Raw genomic sequence first — 9,741 nt, forward strand, 5'->3', positions numbered from 1 at the left:
AAAAGCAGAGACATTACTTTGTCAACAAAGGTCCATTTAGTCAAGGCTATGGTTTTTCCAGTGTTCATGTATGGATGTGAGAGTTGGACTATAAAGAAAGCTGAGCACCAAAGAATTAATGCTTTTAAACTGTGGTGTTGGAGAAGACTCTTGAGAATCCCTTGGACTGCAAGGAGATCCAACCAGTCCATCCTAAAGGAAATCAGTCTTGAATATTCATTGAAAGGATTGATGCTGAAGCTGAAATTCCAATATTTGGCCACCTAATGCGAAGATCTGACTCATTTGAAAAGATCCTGATGCTGCAAAAGATTGAGGGCAGGAGGAGAAGGGGACGACAGAGGATGAGATGGCTGGATGGCATCACCAACTCAATGGACAGGGGTTCGGGTAAACTCTGGGAGTTGGTGATGGACAGGGAGGCCTGGCGTGCTGCAGTTCATGGGGTTGCAAAGAGTCGGACACGACTGAGCGACTGAACTGAACTGAATACTATTTGGCTTTCTACTTTGAGCACAGAATTGTAATTCATAAAACTTGAATATTTTATTCATTTGATAACATATATTTCTTACTGTAAGTCAATAAATCATAATCCTTTTAAATAGAGAAGTCCTTTGTGAATTTTACGGGTTAATATTAGCTAGTTGCCAAAGGACTGAGCAATTTTGAGCCATCAAAAAATTAAGTTTCTGGAGGCACAAACTTGAGGAACCAGTCATGAGCTTATGATGTCTCCAAGGTGATTTATTAACAGGTGTGGATGTGGACAGCTGGACTCTGTAGATACCATTTTTAGTCTGGGTTCACTGAAATATTTATACAGTGATATCTGAGTATATTTTGGCTTTCCTTCTCAGTGCCCCAAGTGGTTAAAAAAAATGATTAGCTGAAGAGAATGTAAGGTTGCTGCTTTGTAAAGGAAACATATGACTCTAATTAAGCTACCTTCCAAAACTCCAGTGAAGTTATAGCATAGGAATGTTTTAAAAGGAATGAATCCACAAGTACAAAAGGATGACAGTGGACACAAAAACAACAGAATTTTGGAAAATGGTAGGTGTCATAACAAACTGGTGATAGATGTATATTGAACCTCTGTTGCAAAAGGTGAGAACCAGTCTAGTTTACTTTGAATTCCAAAAGAGCCTAAGGATAAATGAGATCAAGTACCTCTGGCAGTTGGAAGGAACAGTGAAATGATGTTTTAAAATACAGGAAACTGATTAAAAGCTGCTTAGGAAGAAGTGATATCCCTAGGTCCTCTTCCTCATACTGAACAGTTAGACTACTTCCTCCACTCAGGTAAATCGGCAGAGATTTATTTTCCGCAGGAGGTAAAAACAGAAGCGCTGTGCATTGGGAGAACCCGAGAATAATCAAATTGGTAGTATCGTACTGAAAACAGAGGTATTAAGTAAACATATATGTATTAGAGGCTGAATTTCAGCCCCTTACTCTAACCACAATTCAATCACTGTTGTTGGACATCTACATTCCAAGAAGAAGGAAAGAAGTGTCTTAAAAATCTTCCCCCAAATGAAAGACCTAAACATAGACAATAGGGCCTCCCCATTGATAATGACATAGGCTGGCCAGATCACTTGAAGTACTCATTACAGTCAGCACATTCCACCTGCATACTCAGCATTTCAAGAGTCATCTCCAGCACCACAATTCAAAAGCATCAGTTCTTCAGTGTTCAGCCTTCTTTATGGTCCAACTCTTATACCCATACATGACTACTGGAAAAGCCATAACTTTGCCTATATGGACCTTTGTCAGCAAAGTGATGGCTCTGCTTTTTAATACACTGTCTAGGTTTCAGAGTTGGTTTCCTTTAGGATTGACTGGTTTGATCTCTTTGCCTTCCAAGGGACTCTCTAGAGTCTTCTCCAGCATCACAGTTCGAAAGCATCAATTCTTTGGCACTCAACCTTCTTTATAGTCCAACTCTCACATCTGTACACAACTACTGGAAAAACCATTGCTTTGACAAAGTGATGTCTCTGCTTTTTAACATGCTGTTTAGGTTTTTCATAGCTTTACTTGCAAGAGCAAGAATCATTTAATTTCATGGCTGCAGTCACCACCCTCAGTGATTTTGGAGCCCAAGAAAATAGTCTGTCACTGTTTGCATTTTTTCCCCATCTACTTGCCATAAAGTGATGGGACTGGAGGCCATGATTTTCATTTTTTGAATGTTGAGTTTTAAGCCAGCCTTTTCATTCTCCTCGCTCATCTTCATCAACAGGCTCTTTAGTTCCTCTTTGTTTTCTGCCATAGGGTGGTGTCATCTGCATATCTGAAGTTGTTGATATTTCTCCCTGCAATCTTGATTCCTGCCTGTGGTTGATCAAGCCCAGCATTTTGCATGATGTACTATGCATATAAATTAAACAAACAGGTTGACAATACACAAAGAAGTGAGGTACTCCTTTCCCAATTTTGAACCATGCCATGGATCCATGTCTGGTTCTAACTGTTGCCTCTTGACCTGCATACAGGTTTTGCAGGAGGCAGGTAAGGTGGTCAGGTATTCCTTTCTAAGGATTTCCCACAGTTTGTTCTGATCCACATAGTCAAAGGCTTTAGCATAGTCAGTGAAGCAGAAGATGTTTTCTGGAAGTCTTTTACCTTTTCTATGATATGATGGATATTGGCAATTTGATCTCTAGTTCCTCTGTCTTTTCTAAATCCCGCTTGTACAACTGGAAGTTCTCAGTTCACATACTGTTGATGTCTAGCTTGAAGGATTTTGAGCATTGCCTTGCTAGCATGTAAAATTAGTGCAATTGTGTGGTAGTTTGCACATTCTTTGGCATTGGCATTCTTTGGGATTGGAATGAAAACTGACCTTTTCCAGTCCTGTGGCCACTGCTGAGTTTTCCATATTTGCTGACATATTGAGTGCAGCATGATTATAGCGTCATCTTTTAGGATATAAAATAGCTTGGCTGGAATTACATCATGTCCATTTGCTCTGTTTGAAGTGATGCTTCCTAAGGCCCACTTGACTTTGCATTCCAGGATGTCTGAGGGATCACACCATCATGATTATCTGGGTTATGAAGATTGTTTTTGTGTAGTTCTTTGTATTCTTGCCACCTTTTCTTAATATCTTCTACTTCTGTTAGGTCCATACAGTTTTTTGCATGAAATGTTCCCTTGATATCTCTAATTTTCTTGAAGAGTCTTTCCCATTCTACTGTTTTCCTCTATTTCTTTGCATTGATCACTTGGGAAGGCTTTCTTATCTGTCCTTGCTAGTCTTTGTTTTTTTTTTTTTTTTTTTTTTAATTTATTTATTTATTTTTAATTTTTAGTTTACAATTCTGTATTGGTTTTGGCATAGATTGACATGAATCCACCACAGGTGTACATGCGTTCCCAAACATGAACCCCCCTCCCACCCCCCTCCCCACAACATCTCTCTGGGTCATCCCCGCGCGTCAGCCCCAAGCGTGTCATATCCTGCATCAGACATAGACTGGTATTTCGATTCTTACATGTTATTATACATGTTTCAATGCCATTCTCCCAAATCATCACACCCTCTCCCTCTCCCTCTGAGTCCAAAAGTCCGCTATACACATCTGTGTCTCTTTTGCTGTCCTGCATACAGGGTCATCATTGCCATCTTCCTAAATTCCATATATATGTGTTAGTATACTGTATTGGTGTTTTTCTTTCTGGCTCACTTCACTCTGTATAATCGGCTCCAGTTTCATCCATCTCATCAGAACTGATTCAAATGTATTCTTTTTAATGGCTGAGTAATACTCCATTGTGTATATGTACCACAGCTTTCTTATCCATTCATCTACTGATGGACATCTAGGTTGTTTCCATGTCCTAGCTATTATAAACAGTGCTGCGATGAACATTGGGGTACATGTGTTTCTTTCAATTCTGGTTTCCTCTGTGTGTATGCCCAACAGTGGGATTGCTGGGTCATAAGGCATTTCTATTTGCAATTTTTTAAGGAATCTCCACACTGTTCTCCATAGTGGCTGTACTAGTTTGCACTCCCACCAACAGTGTAGGAGGGTTCCCTTCTCTCCACACCCTCTCCAGCATTTATTGCTTGCAGATTTTTGGATCGCAGACATTCTGACTGGTGTGAAGTGGTACCTCATTGTGGTTTTGATTTGCATTTCTCTTATAATGAGTGATGTTGAGCATCTTTTCATGTGTTTGTTAGCCATCCGTATGTCTTCTTTGGAGAAATGTCTATTTAGTTCTTTGGCCCATTTTTTTATTGGGTCGTTTATTTTTCTGGAATTGAGCTGCAGGAGTTGCTTGTATATTTTTGAGATTAGTTGTTTGTCAGTTGCTTCATTTGCTATTATTTTCTCCCATTCGGAAGGCTGTCTTTTCACTTTGCTTATGTTTTCCTTTGTTGTGCAGAAGCTTTTAATTTTAATTAGATCCCATTTGTTTATTTTTGCTTTTATTTCCAGAATTCTGGGAGGTGGATCATAGAGGATCCTGCTGTGGTTTATGTCAGAGAGTGTTTTGCCTATGTTCTCCTCTAAGAGTTTTATAGTTTCTGGTCTTACATTTAGATCTTTAATCCATTTTGAGTTTATCTTTGTGTGTGGTGTTAGAAAGTGATCTAGCTTCATTCTTTTACAAGTGGTTGACCAGTTTTCCCAGCACCACTTGTTAAAGAGATTGTCTTTACTCCATTGTATATTCTTGCCTCCTTTGTCAAAGATAAGGTGTCCATATGTATGTGGATTTATCTCTGGGCTTTCTATTTTGTTCCATTGATCTATATGTCTGTCTTTGTGCCAATACCATACTGTCTTGATGACTGTGGCTTTGTAGTAGAGCCTGAAGTCAGGCAAATTGATTCCTCCAGTTCCATCCTTCTTTCTCAAGATTGCTTTGGCTATTCGTGGTTTTTTGTATTTCCATACAAATCTTGAAGTTATTTGTTCTAGTTCTGTGAAAAATATCGCCGGTATCTTGATAGGGATTGCATTGAATTTGTAGATTGCTTTGGGTAATATACTCATTTTCACTATATTGATTCTTCCGATCCATGAGCATGGTATATTTCTCCATCTATTAGTGTCCTCTTTGATTTCTTTCATCAGTGTTTTAAAGTTTTCTGTATATAGGTCTTTAGTTTCTTTAGGTAGATATATTCCTAAGTATTTTATTCTTTTTGTTGCAATGGTGAATGGAATTGTTTTCTTAATTTCTTCTTCTACTTTCTCATTATTAGTGTATACGAATGCAAGGGATTTCTGTGTGTTGATTTTATATCCTGCAACTTTACTATATTCATTAATTAGCTCTAGTAATTTTCTGGTAGAGTCTTTAGTGTTTTCTATGTAGAGGATCATGTCATCTGCAAACAGTGAGAGTTTTACTTCTTCTTTTCCAATTTGGATTCCTTTTATTTCTTTTTCTGCTCTGATTGCTGTGGCTAAAACTTCCAGAACTATGTTGAATAGTAGTGGTGAAAGTGGGCACCCTTGTCTTGTTCCTGACTTTAGGGGAAATGCTTTCAATTTTTCACCATTGAGGATAATGTTTGCTGTGGGTTTGTCATATATAGCTTTTATTATGTTGAGGTATGTTCCTTCTATTCCTGCTTTCTGGAGAGTTTTTATCATAAATGGATGTTGAATTTTGTCAAAGGCCTTCTCTGCATCTATTGAGATAATCATATGGTTTTTATTTTTCAATTTGTTAATGTGGTGAATTACATTGATTGATTTGCGGATGTTGAAGAATCCTTGCATCCCTGGGATAAAGCCCACTTGGTCATGGTGTACGATCTTTTTAATGTGTTGTTGGATTCTGATTGCTAGAATTTTGTTGAGGATTTTTGCATCTAAGTTCATCAGTGATATTGGCCTGTAGTTTTCCTTTTTTGTAGTATCTTTGTCAGGTTTTGGTATTAGGGTGATGGTGGCCTCATAGAATGAGTTTGGAAGTTTCCCTTCCTCTGCAATTTTCTGGAAGAGTTTGAGTAGGATAGGTGTTAACTCTTCTCGAAATTTTTGGTAGAATTCAGCTGTGAAGCCGTCTGGACCTGGGCTTTTGTTTGCTGGAAGATTTCTGATTACAGTTTCAATTTCCGTGCTTGTGATGGGTCTGTTAAGATTGTCTATTTCTTCCTGGTTTAGTTTTGGAAAATTGTATTTTTCTAAGAATTTGTCCATTTCTTCCAGGTTGTCCATTTTATTGGCATATAATTGCTGATAGTAGTCTCTTATGATCCTTTGTATTTCTGTGTTGTCTGTTGTGATCTCTCCATTTTCATTTCTAATTTTATTGATTTGATTTTTCTCTCTTTGCTTCTTGATGAGTCTGGCTAATGGTCTGTCAATTTTATTTATCCTTTCAAAGAACCAGCTTTTGGCTTTGTTGATTTTTGCTATGGTCTCTTTTGTTTCTTTTGCATTTATTTCTGCCCTAATTTTTAAGATTTCTTTCCTTCTGCTAACTCTGGGGTTCTCTAATTCTTCCTTTTCTAGTTGCTTTAGGTGTAGAGTTAGGTTATTTATTTGACTTTTTTCTTGTTTCTTGAGGTATGCCTGTATTGCTATGAACTTTCCTCTTAGCACTGCTTTTATAGTGTCCCACAGGTTTTGGGTTGTTGTGTTTTCATTTTCATTAGTTTCTATGCATATTTTGATTTCTTTTTTGATTTCTTCTGTGATTTGTTGGTTATTCAGAAGCGTGTTGTTCAGCCTCCATATGTTGGAATTTTTAATAGGTTTCCTCCTGTAATTGAGATCTAATCTTAGTGCATTATGGTCAGAAAAGATGCTTGGAATGATTTCGATTTTTTTGAATTTATCAAGGTTATATTTATGGCCCAGGATGTGATCTATCCTGGAGAAGGTTCCATGAGCACTTGAGAAAAAGGTGAAATTCATTGTTTTGGGGTGAAATGTCCTATAGATATCAATTAGGTCTAACTGGTCTAATGTATCATTTAAAGTTTGCGTTTCTTTGTTAATTTTCTGTTTAGTTGATCTGTCCATATGTGTGAGTGGGGTATTAAAGTCTCCCACTATTATTGTGTTGTTGTTAATTTCCCCTTTCATACTTGTTAGCATTTGTCCTACATATTGCGGTGCTCCTATATTGGGTGCATATATATTTATAATTGTTATATCCTCTTCTTGGATTGATCCTTTGATCATTATGTAGTGGCCTTCCTTGTCTCTTTTCACAGCCTTTGTTTTAAAGTCTATTTTATCGGATATGAGTATTGCCACTCCTGCTTTCTTTTGGTCTCTATTTGCATGGAATATCTTTTTCCAACCCTTCACTTTCAGTCTGTATGTGTCCCTTGTTTTGAGGTGGGTCTCTTGTAAGCAGCATATAGAGGGTTCTTGTTTTTGTATCCAATCAGCCAGTCTTTGCCTTTTGGTTGGGGCATTCAATCCATTTACGTTTAAGGTGATTATTGATAAGTATGATCCCGTTGCCATTTGTTTTATTATTTTGGGTTCGGGTTTATACTCCCTTTTTGTGTTTCCTGTCTAGAGAATATCCTTTAGAATTTGTTGGAGAGCTGGTTTGGTGGTGCTGAATTGTCTCAGCTTTTGCTTGTCTGTAAAGCTTTTGATTTCTCCTTCATATTTGAATGAGATCCTTGCTGGGTATAGTAATCTGGGCTGTAGGTTATTTTCTTTCATCACTTTAAGTATGTCTTGCCATTCCCTCCTGGCCTGAAGAGTTTCTATTGAGAGATCAGCTGTTATCCTTATGGGAATCCCCTTGTGTGTTATTTGTTGTTTTTCCCTTGCTGCTTTTAATAGTTGTTCTTTGTGTTTGATCTTTGTTAATTTGATTAATATGTGTCTTGGGGTGTTTCGCCTTGGGTTTATCCTATTTGGGACTCTCTGGGTTTCTTGGACTTGGGTGATTATTTCCTTCCCCATTTTAGGGAAGTTTTCAACTATTATCTCCTCAAGGATTTTCTCATGGTCTTTCTTTTTGTCTTCTTCTTCTGGGACTCCTATAATTCGAATGTTGGAGCGTTTCATATTGTCCTGTAGGTCTCTGAGATTGTCCTCATTTCTTTTAATTTGTTTTTCTTTTTTCCTCTCTGATTCATTTATTTCTACCATTCTGTCTTCTATTTCACTAATCCTATCTTCTGCCTCCGTTATTCTATTATTTGTTGCCTCCAGAGTGTTTCTGATCTCATTTATTGCATTATTCATTGTATATTGACTCTTTTTTATTTCTTCTAGGTCCTTGTTGAACCTTTCTTGCATCTTCTCAATCCTTGTCTCTAGGGTATTTATCTGTGTTTCCATTTTGACTTCAAGATTTTGGATCATTTTCACTATCAATATTCGGAATTCTTTCTCAGGTAGATTCCCTATCTCTTCCTCTTTTGTCTGGTTTGGTGGGCATTTCTCCTGCTCCTTTACCTGTTGGGTATTCCTCTGTCTCTTCATCTTGGTTATATTGCTGCGTTTGGAATGGCCTTTTTATATTCTGGTAATTTGTGGAGTTCTCTTTATTGTGGAGCTTCCTCACTGTGGGTGGGGTTGTATCAGTGGCTTGTCAAGGTTTCCTGGTTAGGGAGGCTTGTGTTGGAGGTCTGGTGGGTGGAGCTGGGCTTCTTCTCTCTGGAGTGCAGTGGAGTGACCAGTAATGGGTTATGAGACGTCTAAAGTTTTGGAGTAACTTTGAACTGCCTGTATATTGAGGCTCAGGGGTGTGTTCCTGTGTTGCTGGAGAATTTGTGTGATATGTCTTGCTCTGGAACTTGTTGGCCCTTGGGTGGAGCTTTGTTTCAGTGTAGGTTTGGAGGCATTTGATGAGCTCCTATTGCTTAATGTTCCCTGAATTCAGGAGTTCTCTGATGTTCTCAAGCTTTGGACTTAAGCCTCCTGCTTCTGGTTTTCGGTTTTATTTTTACAGTGGTCTCTAGACTTCTCCATCTATACAGCACCAATGATATAGTATCTAGGCTAAAGATGAAAGGTTTCTCCACATTGAGGGGCACCCAGAGAGGTTCACTGGGTTACATGGAGAAGAGAAGAGGGAGGGGGTAGTTAGAGGTGACTGGAATGAGATGCGGTGAGAACAAAAGAGGAGAGAGCAAGCTAGTCAATAGTCACTTCCTTATGTGCGCTCCTTAGTCTGGACCTCTCAGCGGTATTTACGGAGTTATACAGGGGAGAGGAGAGAGAGGAAGTAGACAGAGGTGGCCAGGAGGGTAAGAGAGAGGAATGAAAAGGAGAGAGACAGGTCCAGCCAGTAATCAGTTCCTTAGGTGCTCTCCATCATCTAGAACACACAGAGAATCACAGAGTTGGATATAGAAGAGATGGGGGGGGGGGGGAGAGACAGAGGCCACCCGGTGGAGAAAAAGGAGAGTCCAAAAGGAGGAGAGAGTGGTCAAGCCAGTAATCTCACTGTCAGGTAAGATTGGGTTATGAAATGTACAAGATTGACAACAAAAACCGAAAAGCAAAGATTAAAAACCTAGAGTAGAGGTTAGATTTTCAGAAATACAATGTTAAAGAGACGAAGCAGAAGGAAGAAAGAAAAAAAAGAGTAAAGATTAAAAAATAATAATAATATTAGGAAAAAGAAATAGGGAAAAAATATATATATAAGAAAAAATAAAAATTAAAAAAAAAAAAAAAAAAAACCCGAGATTAAAAAAGAAATACCAACAACAACCACGCGAAGGCTATATATGGTGTTTGCTTTAAAAAAGTAGAGTCTTTTTTTTTTTTTTTTTTT

This window comes from Oryx dammah, unplaced genomic scaffold (genome assembly GCF_014754425.2).
Source record: "Oryx dammah isolate SB20612 unplaced genomic scaffold, SCBI_Odam_1.1 HiC_scaffold_27, whole genome shotgun sequence".
NCBI lineage: Eukaryota > Metazoa > Chordata > Mammalia > Artiodactyla > Bovidae > Oryx > Oryx dammah.